General features: G+C 48.0%; 1 pseudogene; it reads right to left on the bottom strand.

Moving 5' to 3' along the window:
• Positions 1-956: 956 nt before the first annotated feature.
• Positions 957-14754, bottom strand: LOC112840744 (ATPase SWSAP1 pseudogene; annotated as a pseudogene).
• Positions 14755-15148: the final 394 nt, after the last annotated feature.

The following is a 15148-nucleotide window of genomic DNA, read 5'->3' on the forward strand; positions in this document are numbered from 1 at the left end:
GGTTTTAACCACTTTTTAAAAGTTTGACATAACCAAGGAAAGATGAACATATGTAGACCTTCTGCTCTACCAATTCCGCCTCTAGTATATACTCTAAAAACCCTCATACACATGAACCAGGACATGTGTGCAAGGATGTTCATAGCAGGGGGCGCCTGGGTGGCTCAGTAGGTTAAGCATCTGCCTTTGGCTCCCTGAGTTGGGCTCCCTGCTCAGCAGGGAGTCTGCTTTTCCATCTCCCTCTGCCTCTCCCCCACTCATGCTCTTCCTCTCTCTCTCTGTCTTGCGCTCTCAAGTAAATAAAGTCTTAAAAAAAATGTTCATAGTAAATAAGCCAGTTTGATGAATAAATTGGGGTATAGTCACACATGGAATTATATGCAGTAGGGAAAAAGGAATGAACTAAAAAAGATGCGGCCTAATCTTTTTTTATTTATTTTTTATTTTTAAAGATTTTATTTATTTATTTGACAGAGAGAGAGAGAGAGAGCATAAGCAGGGGGAGCAGCAGAGGGAGAGGGAGAAGCAGGCTCCCCACTGAGCAGGGAGCCCGATGTAGGGCTTGATTCCAGGACCCTGGGATTATGACCTGAGCTGAAGGCAGATGCTTAGCCAACTGAGCCACCCTGGTGCTGCTTTTTAAAAAAATTTGATTTAGAAATTTGACAGAGAAAGAGCATGGGTGGGGGCAGAGGTAGAGGGACAAGCAGACTCCCTCCTGAGTGGGGAGTCCGACCTGGGGCTTCATCCCAGGACCCAGAGATCATGACCTGAGCTGAAGTCAGATGCTTAACCCATTGAGCCACCCAAGTGCCCCTGGACTAATCTTAATAATATTGAGTGTGAGAAGAAGGAAGTTTCAGATGATTACATTTATCATAAAACTTTTTATGAAGTTCAAAAGAGCAAAAACAATACGTTGCTTGGGCATAATAGGTTCATGATAATGCTATTTTTCAAAAGAGAGAAAGCACTTTATATTCTTTAGGTCTTTGAACCTGCACATGTGCCTGAAGTAAGTGTTCCAGCCATGGGAAACTGAGGCATAGAGAGGTTGTCACACTGTCTGAGCTGGGGTTACCAGCCTGGGTAGGCCATAGGGTGATTGTCATCTCTCCATCTGGTTGGAAAGCCACTCACCACTGTGCTCTAGGGCCCAGCCCACCTGGATCCAGGCAGGCCTGAGGCAGCGCCGTCCTGGGTCTGGGGTAGCCACCTGCAGCCAGCACTGGGCAGGGAAATACTGCTGGAGCAGCGACAGCTGCAGGGCATCCCCACTGTCTCCCTCCTCCTGGATCTGGAGGGCCACAATGAGCCCACAGCCCTGGCCAGGTCCAATCTAGTGGCTGAAGTGGGCAGCTGTGTCTAGAAGCACGGCAGCCACGTAGGCCACTCCCTGGGGCCCCCAGTCTTCCATGAGGGACTCCTCCAGGCCATCCAGCAGCAGGAGGGAGGGGGCTGGGCCCAGGGCCTCATGGGCAGAGAACAGAAGCTGAAGGAATTCATGGGTTAAGGGTGGGTACTGGAAGTGGATCTTTTGTAGCCACAGGGGGTCGAGAGCGCTTAGAGCAGCTCAGTTTATGGGAGTAAGTGAGAATGACTTGGCAACAGTTTAGAAGAGCAGGATTCGGTTGGGGTAAGAATACATTTTTCCAACCTGGATGCTTTTTAAGTAAAAGTAATTAAGTACATTGGGAAAAAAGTTAAACCAATTCAAATTGGTAGTCACTGAAAAGTTAGTTTCCCTCCTACTCCAGAAGGTCAGGCCTTTTACTCAGAAGTAATCAATGTTGATAATTTCCTAATGACTTTCCTGGATTTTGTTCTATATGTGTAGACACACATGCATGTGTGCGCGCGCACACACACACATACACACACACACACACACACACACACCTTTTCACATTCAGTTTCCCCACTATCTCTCTGCCCCTGCCAAGAATCTTGCTGTTTTAATTTAACAGTGTATTTTGGAGAATGTTCCATTTCTTCACATACAAATGTACTTACTCTATGTTATTTTTTTAATTTTATTTTTTTTAAAGTAGGCTTCACGCCCAGCATGGAGCCCAGTGCAGGGCTTGAACTCACAATCCTGAGATAAAGAGTTGAACACTTAACCCACTGAGCCACCCAGGTGCCCCCAAATGTACTTCTTTTAAAAAATGGCTACAAAATGTTCCATCGTGCGGTTAAACAGTTATTTATTTAAAAAGTCCCCGACTGATGGTCATTTAGATTCCTAACATTTTTTTGCTGTTATAAATAATAAAAGAATAAACATCTTTGTACGTATATATCTTTTTATATATATATAGATATATACGTACAAAGAGTAATGTACAAGAGCATCTGTTAAGATAAATTTTTAGAGCTGGCAGTGCTGCATTAAAGGGTTTGCACATTCGGAATGTCAATAAACAGTACTAACTAGTCCTTCAAAAAAAAATCACATTAGTTTATATCCCAGCAACAGTGTAAGAGGTGCTTGCTTCCCTACTCCCTTATCAACATGGCCATCCTGGATTTAAACCCACTTTTTTTTCTTTTAAAGTACCGAAATACCTATTTAAAAGACCAGGCATCATAACAATCCCTTCTCTGGGCAAGAGCTGCAGATTTGTTTGGGTTTTAGCTTTCTGAGAGCAGAGCTCAGCCTTCTGCCTTGTGCTGTGTTCACCACTCTGAAGGGTTGGGGCAGATGACAGAATAACTCCAGGTCACCAGGCAAAAGGACAGGCGAGAGCCCAGGCCTGTGCCCTGCCTATGAGAGAAATGCAAACAAGCCCAGTTCTATTATAGAAACACAGAGCCATTGTCGGGAAACCACAAATTGCTGACTTGCTCCTGCACACAATCGATATTCAGAAGCTGAGTCCAGGAATTCTAAAGCTGCACCCTGCATAAAGGGCTGAGGTTGGGGGGCGGGGAGAGGGAGGCACTCTTTTAGAAATGAAACCAACCACAGAAGCACTGATCGTGCTTCCTAGAGAGCCACGAAAAAGACCCTGTATCCCCTTCACTGCTCCCTCTACGGATCCCAGAATCAGAGGCAGCCAAAGCCAGAGTGGATCAGGAAATGATCATATCCTAAGAGAGGGTACACTTGTAGGTAAAGAGCCAGGGCAGTTCCACGAAGTGAGTGTGAGAGAGAGTACACCACACACGATGATTATTAGAAGATACACCTGGGCTCAAATCCTAACTCAGTCACTGACTAGCTCTCTGACCTTGGGCACAGCACTTCATCTCTCTCAGCCTCCGTTTCCCATCTAGAGAACTGACATAGTAACACTTATCGCATGAGGTCATGGAGAGGATTTGATTGAATGATTAGGTTTGTAAATAACAGCATGGTGCCTGGCTCTTTGTAAGGGCTTAATGAGCTATTATTATTATTGTTAATAATAGCAATAGGCGCTTAGGGGGTGAACTAAAGAAAGCTTCCTGGAGGAGGGGCCATTTGAACTAGATCTTAAAGAATTGGGAAGCTTTGGCACACTGGAATGAATAAAGAGAATGGGGGAAGTTCATATGTACTTATAGCTTCCTGGGCCTGACCAGGAGACATGCCGAGGACTCATTTGTAAGGCAGCGTGGAGGGGAGGGCAGAGTACAGACAGGAAAATTATGCTGTGGAATATACTAGTCCTCACTTGAATGGGACCTACAGTGGCACTGGCATCTGGGGTCCAAATTAGAGCACGGGGCTGGGTGCAGTTGTAGGCGTCGCAGTGGAAATGTTTTCCCTCATTAAGAGCCCCTTTTGAAAGGACTTGACCCCTGGGGGTCCTGAGGATAAATGAGGAAGCACCAGGTATTAGAGTGGGCTCATGATACTTAGTGACATCATAGGAACAAGCTCTGGATTTTGCACTGAGCTCAGTGAGGTATATTTCCATCAAACTGTCTATGTCTCCAATATTTTATCTTCCATTGCACCATGACACAGTCTTCTTCCAGTGCCCAACAGCCAGCCCTTCATTGTTATGACAACCCATATCTTATGATAAGCATGTTGTAAGGAAAATGGAGACCAGAGCTTGCTAATGTTTCCCCCTGCCCCAGCCCCTTTGGAGATGATTGTTATTGCATCTTACCCCATGAACCTTTAGCATCTTATGCCCCTTCCTGTGAAGTTCATGAACACTGAAAATTCCCAGATGGAACCAGCATGCACCACATATCTATGGGAAGCGTCTTCCTCTATCAGATGAACACCATGATTCCATAAATCCTGAATGTAAGCTAGGGGACAGATGAGGATCAATGTGAGGTTCCCAGTTATCTGCCTATTTAATATGTGGGAAAATGCAGGCAACAGAGGCTGTAACTACCTAATGTCAGATTTGCCAGGAGAGCTTGGACTCCTTAGGCAACACTTCAGCAAGCCATGTCAAAGAGCTTCCCCGATTTGTACTGAAAATACCTCGCTTGCAATGCCCATATCATAGCAGGTGGCAAGACACATCTTTGTTCCAGGGAAGTTGTCCTTAGGAAGCAGAGTCTCAAGCTATGACTGGAGAGATGGCTCCAGAGGCCAGAGTGTAGACAGAAGGACTGACAGAGCTAGACAGTCTTCTGTACCCAGGCAAGGAAACTGGGGTTCAGACAAAGCTTTTGTTTCTGGCAGAGCTGAAACAACCCAGGGGTGAGGGGACTGCGGGACATCAGAGCTCCCTGTAGGCTCACTGGACCAGGCTTGGGGCAGTGAGATCAACTTCAGCTTGGCTTGGTGTACTGAAACAATCCCTCTACTGAAACTTATATGTGAGTTTCTCTTGTATAGATAGAGTGGGAGTATTTTTTTATTAGGTTTGGTTACATGTAAAACAAAAATGGGCTGATAAGGCTGACATTCTTACATAGAATCATGAAAGTCATCAGTCCCGGACTGATAGAGCACTCTGTGATGTCAGTGGCCCAGGTTCCTTCTCTATTGTGGCTCCACCATCCACAGCATATGGCCTTCGCGTCATGGTCCATGATGGCTACTCCTGCCACGTGTCTGCTATTCCAGCCAGTATATGGAAGGGAGGGGCAAAGAGGGGCCCACTCCCTCAACTGAGGGACATGCCTCAGAAGTAACCCACACCACTTCTCACATCCTGTTGGTCACATTTTAGTCATATGGCCATACCTAGCTGCAAGGGAGGCTGGGAAATATGGTCTTTCTTTTGGGTGGACAAGTGCCTGGCTAAAATTCATTTCTTATTACAGAAAAGTAGGGAGAAATAGATACTGCGGAGCAAATCACAGCCTCTACTATAGTCAGTTTATTGTCTATTTTCCTAAGGGACTGGATATCCTGAAGTCATAGGGTAAGGATATCCTTGTGGGAGGACAAGTCTCTTTTTGAGGGGGTGATGATCCTTTGTGACAATTGTGAGAGAACAATTAAGTTCCAGAGAAAAAAATCAGTGTGAAAGATATGCTTGAGACAGGCAGGTGAAAGACCAGCTGTCTCTCTGGGTTTCTTTCTGGGGGTTGGGTCTCAGAGCCATCTGCATAGGCTGAATAAGACCTTTGGTGGCCTCTGATGCACACACAGAGTGAAGCCTCCCATCGGGTGTTCCAAGCCAAAGAGGAGTAGACCTGACCTGAAGGTGATCTAACTCTTGTTGTCCTTAATGTTTATTTCCATGTTGCCATCCCCTGAGCCCTAGGGCAAGTCTTCACTGCCTGTGTGTGGTCACAGCTGTGCCATGTGGAATTATAAGAGGGGGTACCTATCCACATTTGAAGTCAGGCTCCATGAGGGCAGGCCCCTTTTCTGTTATGTAAAGGTTGCATGATGGTGAAAGGCACATGCCTTCATGGATTGCCTCTACTGCATTTAACCTCTGCTGCTTCCCCCTCTTGACACCCCCTAGCAGCCCTTCTCTGTGGCAATGACTTAGAGGCAGGGCGTGTCTCTGGCTTAGCACCATATCCCCAGTGCCGAATACATGGGAAACACTCAGTGATTGAATTGAACGAAACTACCCCACACAAAACCCTTCATAGTCTGGTTCCAGGGTACATTTTAGTTTATTTCCTGAGCCTAGACTCTACCTAGTCCCTAGCCTCAACTGTCTGCATAGAATAACAGCAATATTGATAATTATCCTGCATTGAGTGTTTTAACAGGTGTTAGGTGCTGTTCTAAGTGTTTATGTGCATTGACTCCTCTGATCTTACAGAACTCTATCAGGTGAGTGTAATTATCCCTAGTTGTTTGATGAGGAAATTAGGCTCAGAGGTGAGAAATACTTTGCTGAAGGTCACATAGCCAGCACGTGGTAGAGCCAGGATTTGAAGTCAGGTAGTCTGCCTAGACCCTCAACCATTCCCAGCCCCCACCTTCCTTCCCATCTAGTGCCTCTGTTTCAGAGGTGGCCTTGCTCTTTCCAGGCACCCAGCCTGGGCTCTGCCGGAATACCTTTCCCCAGTTTCTGGCTCTAGCAAGCTCTACCTGCCCTTTAATGTCCAGCCCAGATATTGTGTCCCTGACCCCACCTGCCTCTCCAGCCAGGGAGGGAGGCTGCCCCTCTTTCCTTTTTGTTCCCTTTACTAGTTACTCCCAGCCCTGCACTGGGAGCTCTCCTGAATCAGGGACCCCATCTCATGCCTTGGTATCCCCAACCCTCGGCATAGTGCCTGTATGTGGCAGGTCCTTTGTGTTTGTTGAATGAGTAACTGACCCCATTATTTCACACACAAGGAAACAAGTCCAGAGAGGCCGAGGGACTTGTTCACATCACAAAACAAGTGAGAGAAAGAGCCAAGGCTAGCCCCCAGGACTCCTGACTCCCAGCCCTGCCCCCTCTAATACACAACCACCCTGTCTGTGTATGGAAAAGCCTTCCTGCATCTTTGAACCTTTCTTAATTCTGTCTTACATTTCACCCCAAAAATGACCTCTTTGAGAGTGCTGGTGGGAGAGTGAGTTTTGGCAAATCTTGTCTGGGAGTCACGAGGCAACAGGGAAAAATAGACAAACAATCCTGGGTTGTATTTTGCTGACCCAGTCCTCAAAAACAGCAGAACAAAACACTCAAAACTTGAGCTGGGGCCTCTGGCCAACAGGGCACCAAATCAACTTGGATGGAATTCGCTAAATGAATCTTCCTCCTTTTTTTTAAAATGGTGGGGCCTTTAGAGAGGAAATGTTTTCTAGTTTGTTTGGATTTTCTTTAAGGCAAAGAAAAAAATATTGAACATTTCACAAGGCCCTAGAAGCTTCCAAACAAACAAGCTCTACCCTATCTCACTGCCCCATCCTGCCCCATCTCCCAGCCAAATTTGAGTCCACTGTGTCCCTGGATGTGAAAGCGCCCCCACCATCTGGTCAGAAAAGGCCAGAGAAAGAGCTGATCACCATTAATCACAGTTGGAAAAATCAGAGAAATTACTAAGGAAACATTAAAGTTCTTTTATTAACTCTCAACTCCAGGCTTCTGTACAAATACAAAAATATAGCAGTGATGAGAACACAGGCTTTTGAGACAGCAGATCAGGGTTGGAATCCTGGTCCTACCACATCCCGGCTGTGTGACTTGGAGCAGGTTAATCAACCTCTCTGAACTTCAGTTGTAGTATCTATTGCATAGGTTGTTGTGAGGACTGAATGAGATAATGCAAGTACAGTGCCTAGCACTGTGCCTGATACCTAATGCATGCTTAATCAACATTAGCTATTATTATTGTTGTTATTATTTGCACATGATGTTGTTCATGGCTAAAATGCCCTTCCTTGCCTTGTCTGCCTATGAAACTTCTACTCATCCTTCAATACCCATCACAAGGAGGTCCTCCTTGGTGAGGCATTTTGTCCTGTTTCCTCTCCCAGTGCGGTCCCTGGTTCTCATGGCTCTCCCTCACCCCTCTCCTCTCTGCCTTTCTAACAGAGCAGGAATCTCACTGAGTAGAAATCATTTGTTTCCTTGCCAGTCTTCCCCAGTGGGTACTGTCAGCCAGGAAAACAGGCTAAGATCTGTGCCCCCAGGCCTCAGGAAATGGTATCTACATCCTTAGATTAGAAACAGGAGGAGGGTGGGAACAGGGGAGGCTTACAGGGCTGGGGGCTGCACAACCCCAAGGAGCAGTAGTCACATTGTGTTCTCTTCTTCCAGGTGAGTAGAATCCCCTGGAGTTATGTGACTTGGTGGCTCTGAGCCTCTGCGTCAGATAGACTTGGTCTCAAATCTTAGCTCTGCCACTTTCTGCCTGCATTCCTTTAGGCCATTTAATCTCTGTGGGCCTCAGTGTCTTCACTTGTAAATGGGTGTTATGCTAATGAGCGCTCAGACTGTTGTTAAGATTAAATGAGATCATACAGGTAACACTCCTGATGGTGCCTGGCCAGTGGTAGTTGTTACTTGGCACTGGATTTTTAATGGCAGGATACATACCAGAGTTGAGCATCCGACTGTCTTTGCATAATGGTGTAATTTCAAGGCAGTGTGAAGAGACAGAAGAATAGTACTCTAGTAGACAAGAACCCTGGAAACAAGGTGTGTGTGTGTGTGTGTATTTTCTGTTCTCAACCCCACCACTGCGGTCTGTCTTCTCATCTGTGCCCCAGGCCCATGCTGGTGTTACTCACCACACTCAGTTGGAGGAATCGGAGTCAGAGGGGTCACTAGGAGCCCATCCACGCTGGCCAGGCTGCCTGGGGGGTTGAGAAGCAGTGGCAGCCTTGGGGAGTGGCACTGCTCTAGGCTGGAGCCATGAGGTGTTCCCTGTGGTGGAGGTGGTGGTTCAGAGCATGGGTTGTGGAGCCAACTGCCTATAAACCCCCTTCAGCCTCTTCTGGTTGTTTGACTTCTCTGTGCCTCCACTTCCTCCCTGGACTAGTCAGCTAGGGCTGCCCTCACAAAGTACCACAGGCTGGGTAGCTTAAACAACAAAAGTGTATTTTCTCATAGTTCTGGAGGTTAGAAGTCCAAAGTCAAGGTGTTGGCAAGGGTCGTCTTCTTCTGAGGCCTCCCTCCTTGACTTGCAAGTGGCAGACTTCTCCTTTGGGTCTTCACTGGGTCTTCCCTCCTGTGTCTATCTGTGTCCAAATTTCCTCTTCTTATAAAGACACAAGTCATGTTGGATTAGAGTGCACCCTAATGACCTCATTTGACTTTATTACCTCTTCGAAGACTCTCCAAATACAGTTACATTTTTAGGTACTGGGGGTTACAACTTCAACATGTGCATTTGGGGAAGATACATTCATCCCATAACACTCACCTATAAAATGGAGATAAAAAATTGTTCCTACCTCACAGGGCTCTGGTGAGGATTAAAAATACTCATGACAATAAAATACTTGGAATGTTGCTGGCTCCATTGTATTAGCCCTTATTGTTGTCAATCGTATTTCTTGGCATCGAATGAGGGGGCCCTGTGGGGGGCCCAGTGCCCAGCTGGGCACTGGGGAGAGAGTTGGGGAGGACAGGTCCAGCCCACAGGAAGCTGACCCAGCCTTGCCACTGACCAGCTTTGTGGCCCTGGCCACTTTCCCCGTTGGAGGGTGCCAGGGGCAGAGCTCAGAGTAAAGTGAGCCTCCAAGCTCCAAATAGCCCAGGGGAAAGAAACAGCGCACAGATCTGCAGTGACACTGGTCTGGGCAGCTCAGATTGGATCTTGCTTTATCTAAGACAGTTTCAAGACACAAATTTATTTTATGTTCCACCACATAAGAATAAATGCTGCCAATTATAATTGCAAGATATTTTCTATTGTCAGGTCCCATTCTGGTTTCAGGGATTCTAAAATTTGAAAAAAAAATATGTCTTAGAAATGATGAAAGAGAGTATGTCCTTTTTCTTTGCTTTTGGCAACAAGGATCTGCCGAAGGGGAGCTGGCAAGGTCATTTGGCCTTCAGCCTCAGATTTTGGCCGTTGTTCAATGTCAGATTTATGCAGGGAAGTAGGGTGGTGAGGCATCATCCCAACTGAGGCTCATCACTTCCAGTACTAGCTAAACCCATGGCTAAGAAACAGATCTGAAAGGTTGCTTACACCCCACTTGAGCTTTTGATAGGCCTTGTGAAATGTGCTCATGGCTCTGGAGCCCAACAGATCTGGGGTCTGGTTCCAAGGCTGTCACTCACCAACCAAGAGGTTGAAAGAAGAAAGAATCTGGTGTGCAAAGAGGGTTTTCCTGAACATGGCATGCACAAGGTATTGTATGGAGAGAGGGCTGGGAATCAGATGTTCTGAGGTCCTCCCTGGCAATGTAACTGGGTCAAGTCCCTCCACCACTCTGGACCTGTTTCCTCATGCAGAAAGCAGTGGAGTTCACTCATTCATTCAACAAACACGAACTGAGGAGCTCCCCTTGGAGGCAGTGTGCTGAAGGATGAGGGTGTGTATATGGGGTGTGAGAAGTGGTCCCTGCTTCTAGAGACCTATCTAGAGATAGAGTTCTATCCAGTGTGGAGAGCAAGATGTGCAGAGAGAAAGGAAAGAGGAGGGAACCAGGCACATTCCACGCATTTTCTCACTTAGTCCTTATAATCACTCCAGCAGGTAGGTAAATACAGGTATTTTTATCCCCACTTGGTAGATGAAGTCATTGAGACAGAGAGATGATGGTGCTTGCCAGGGTCACATGGCACAGCCAAGATTTGGACTGGTCTGCTTGACTGAAGGCCAGTTCTTTCCTCTCTGCCTTTCATGGTCAGTTATGTTTCCTTCTAGCACAACACTCTCAGGTCCTGTGCCAAAAAATAGATAATGGTTGTCACATTCTGATAGTTCTCTCAGTAAGGGAGCCTGTCTCTCTGCTCGGGAGTGATGATGGGCACTCAGCCTGTCTAACCCACTTCTTCTTCGAAGGAGGTGGGGGTACCACATTTCAGGGGAATGAGCCTCACCCTCACAAAAGCTTTCAGACTTCACTCAGGGGAGTGCCAGTAGGGTGTGACATGCCATCTGAGTGACTTCACTTTGCCTGGTGGTTTTAGCCCCAGCAGCATTTAGTAGAGTCCATTGTTTCACATTGGAAGGTACAAAAATCCCAGGACAGCTCCATCACCAAGTATCATGTCACAGGATGAAAGGCTAGGAGAAGACACGCAGGGCCAGTCCCATGCTTGAAGCCCCCTTGACAGCCCCATCAGGGGACTTGTGGTCTTTGCTCACATAGTTCCAGAGCTAGGAGGATCATTTTTCTATCCAGCTTTGGCTAGAAGAGATGGCTATTGGTAGAGCTGAACTTCACCTTGCTGCATTTTGCCAAGAAAGCTTTCAGACCAGGACAGTGAAGGGATTTGCCTGAGGTCACCTAGAATATTGGTGGAAAAGCCTGGATTGGAGTCCTGGCCCTTGGAAACCCAATTCTGTTCCTGCCCTCACAGTTGAGTAGAAATAATCCTGAAGGAGGATTCGGACTGGGTTCTTGCCTCCACTTGGCCACTTAACTTGAATGAAATGACATTTAATTCAATAGCCCAGGGCCTACTATGCGCCGGGCATGTACTTACACGCAGTGTGGTCACAGGACAGTCACTTCCTCTCTCTGTACTTCAGTTTCCTTGTCTCTGAACAAAGCCCCTCCCATGCTGCTTCTCGCAGAGCATGCTGTGAGAATTAAGTGAGAAAAAGGAAGCAAAGTGCTTTGTACCCTGGAAAGTGGTGTGTACACTGGGGAGTTGTAGCTACAGCTGGCCATCCTATTTGTGGTCCAGGTCTGCCTTAGCAGTGCCCACGATATTGGAATTTGTTTACCTGTCTCTATCCCACTGTACTCCCCATGGGGAGTGGGGGGGAATGTTTGGGTTTATCTTTGATTTCCCAGAGCCCTGTCCTGGGTTGGGAATGTGGCAGGTGCTTAACAGAGTATATGAATAAACAGAACATGTGATGATCCGATTCTCAGCTACATGGAGATGCCAACCAGAAGGGCACTGGAGGACCAGAGGAGGAGGGGCTCAGTGGGAGGGTGGTGGAGGGCGAGAATGGTGTCCACTGTGGATGGGCAGGGTTTGGGTCACTGGAGAGGAGAGGGTGGGACACTCCAAGCAGTGGGAGTGGCTTGGACAAGGTCAGGAGATGGAAATCCATGTGAATTATGCAGGGGACACTGAGAGAGTGGGCAGGTAAGACAGAAGTAAAAGATGAAGACAGAAAGTGATGATGATAATAACTAATGTAGTAAGTGTGGCACTTACTCTAGGCACTGTTCAAAAAGCTGTAGATGTATTCCTCACTGATCCCTTGTAACAACCCTATGAGGTGAGCATAATTACCTCCACTTTTTAGAGAAGGAAACAGATTAAAGAACTTGCCCAAGGTTACATAGCCATTAAGTGGCAGAGTCAGGATTTGTCTCCAGGCAGTCTCATGCTCCTAAAGTACGTTGAAGCCTGTCTGTAAAGGGCTAGGAACTTTGGAATGTTTCTTATGCTCTAGGGAAAAGTTTGAGCAAGACTTTGGAGCAAGAGGGAGTTTGAGCAAGAGAGGACATCATTGAGTAAGAAGGTCTTATTTTGCAGGTGGCAGAGGTCCTTCGAACATCTCTTGAGCACCTTCTGTGTGCTGGGCACTGGGGGTACAAAGAGCAAGACGGAGCCCCTGCCCTCCCAAGCACGCGGTTCTTATGCTGCAGCAGGCTCCCTCTGGCTCTTCATCTCCAAAAGATGTGTGCATCTTTTTCCTGATGATCAGTGACATCACTTTGGTAACTTGAAATCAACTGCAGTGAGAGTATTTGCACCATGGGAATTGGCCAATGCTACAAATCGGGGCTTTTCTCTGGGGGCTGGTTGATACACACTGAGCAGCACAATGCTGACTGTGAACAGCTGCAGTGTGATGGTAAAAGTCCTCACCCAGTATAGGGTGGTACAAAGCAAGTTGGGACTAACTCTGTGCCGTGAGCCAAGGAGGCAAGCCTTCTGCAGAATGCCGAGGGATGAGCAGATATGGGCTACGAAGACAGGGCAAGAAAGGGCAGCTCAGGCCAAGATGTGCAACGGCACGGCATATTCTTCCTAGAGTTGAAAGGACACTCTGGATGTGAAGGAGCTTGGGAACCTCTGAGGTACCAAACAAAAGGGTGACTATTAAGCAAACCCAATATCGGATTTATAAAGTGAACTAATTGGGGCTGGGGAGGGAGTACCCATGTCACAACACATTAACCTTTGTCTTTAGCTGGCAGGATCTTAGAGGATTTCCAATGTGACTCAACTGGGCCTTTACCCAAAACCTCAGTAAAAGGGAACCTAGGTTTTGGGGAGGGACCTGGCATGAGAATGGACTAGAACACTCTAGGGCTGCCAGCTAACTGGGAAATGTTGACAAAAGCTTTGAAATGCCTTGTATATTGGGGTGGAGGGCCAGGGAAGTTGGCGGGAAATAGGACCAGTCTAAGTGAGGGTCAGACACATCTGGCTGGGCATGCACTTCCTGCCCAGAAATCAGAGCCAGAAAGTGGCACCACAAGGCTTGTTTTGTTGTCTTTTGTGTCGGCTAGGGTTCTGGGTGCTATGGGTTGCTCAGCGAACCTCTGGCTTCCAGAGGCCGACTTTTCTCCTCAGGGCCCCCTTAGTCCCTGTGCCCCAGACAGGGGTGAACATGGCATCAGGTTCTCTGCTTGGTGCCACACTGTCCTGAAGGTTCTGAAGGAGACTGAGGTCACTAGACTATCTAGGCAGATGAAGCAGCCAGAGCCAGGACCCCACAGGACCTGGAAAAAAGCCCAGCCCCTCCCTTTGATGGGCTGGTTATCGAGGTTGTTTGGCTCTGCAAGATGATCACAGGGCCTCATTTCTCTGCCAACCACCCCCATCAGTCCTGAGCTGCCCCACCAACCCTACTGCCCCCCACCCCCGCCCTGGCCCAGGCAGACTCAGGCAGTCAGTGCAGAGACCACAGGAAAGGGATGGGCTGGTTATTGAGATACGTTAGCTGAGAAACTGGTCTCAGGCTGACCTTGGCCCAGCCCCTAATCACAGTAGCCAGTTTTAGGAGTACTTTGTAAAAGAAAGCTGGATGTTTGGAGTGAACCAAGGGCAGTTACAAAAGTGCTAGGTTTACAAAGCAGAGTGACTGCATCCTGGCCTGTGAGGTGTGTTGGGCACTGGGGTGTATGTGTGGGGGAAAGGGAGCACCATGGCCACCTCTGCACACGGAGCTCTGGTCTGAAGACAGAACAGAGAGGCACAAGGCTTGCCCTTCATAAAAGGGCAAAGGGCTTTAGGTGGCTCTGAGGATGTGAAGTCATAGGAAGGTCACAGGAAGCAGTGTTCGAGGTGGCCTTCAAGCATTCAGGGGCCCTCTGTGGTGGCTGGCCTCAAGAAGTGGTAACACCAAGGGGCCTTACGGTTCCCTCCAGCCCCCTTTCTGACTGTCCCTCTGCATGCTTGGCACCACGCCTGGGGCAGGAACAGAGAGCTGACAAGCTCCCATGTGCCTGGAATTGCCCTTCAGTTGGGGCACAGCCCTTGGCTGTGCACAAGGCTAAACTGATACTTGAGATGGTTGATCACCGTGAGGTCTTGTTTGGGGCAGGGAAGGGGCTCACAAGATGCATATCCATGCCTCCCAGGGCACGCTCACTCCAGCTCCCTGATCCTCTGGGATGGTCCACCTGTACCACTCTGTGTTCTGTCTCTGGTTTGCCAGGTAGATGGCTGCACTCGCCGGAGAGGCGTGCACGGGGTGCTGAATATACCACCTGTCACTCCCCCAGTGCTGGGAGCTCAGTGTGAGGGCTCCCCCTTCCTGCCTGCCTCCCAGGTCTCTGCTTGTGCTGTTTCCGGTGCCCATGGTACCCTACTTAGCTCTGTCACAACCCAACCTACGCTTAAAGGCCCAACTTGGCCGTCCATCAAGCTCTTTGTGAGAATTGAGCTTGCTTTCCCCAAGTTCCCACAGCGCATTTTGTGATCCTCTAAGCCTTTTCCAGATTGAACTTATTTGTGGCTGTTTGCATCCTCAGGGCTCACACACCAAGTGCTCTGGACAGGCCTGCTGAGTTGTACTCTTGAGATGCTCCCTACATGGCGGTGCATCACGATTACTTCCTGAAGGAGCAAGCCTTTACGGAGTTCCTAGGTGCCAGGCCTAGCTAGGAATTTTCACGGCCACAAGCTCATGTAAGTCTCATAACACTGGGAGGTGGGGTTGTTACCCCAGGAGGAAACAAATCAGAGTGGCTTGG

Source organism: Callorhinus ursinus, unplaced genomic scaffold (assembly GCF_003265705.2).
Source record: "Callorhinus ursinus isolate GAN/ISIS: 27379988/994484 unplaced genomic scaffold, GSC_fseal_2.0 scaffold35, whole genome shotgun sequence".
Lineage (NCBI taxonomy): Eukaryota > Metazoa > Chordata > Mammalia > Carnivora > Otariidae > Callorhinus > Callorhinus ursinus.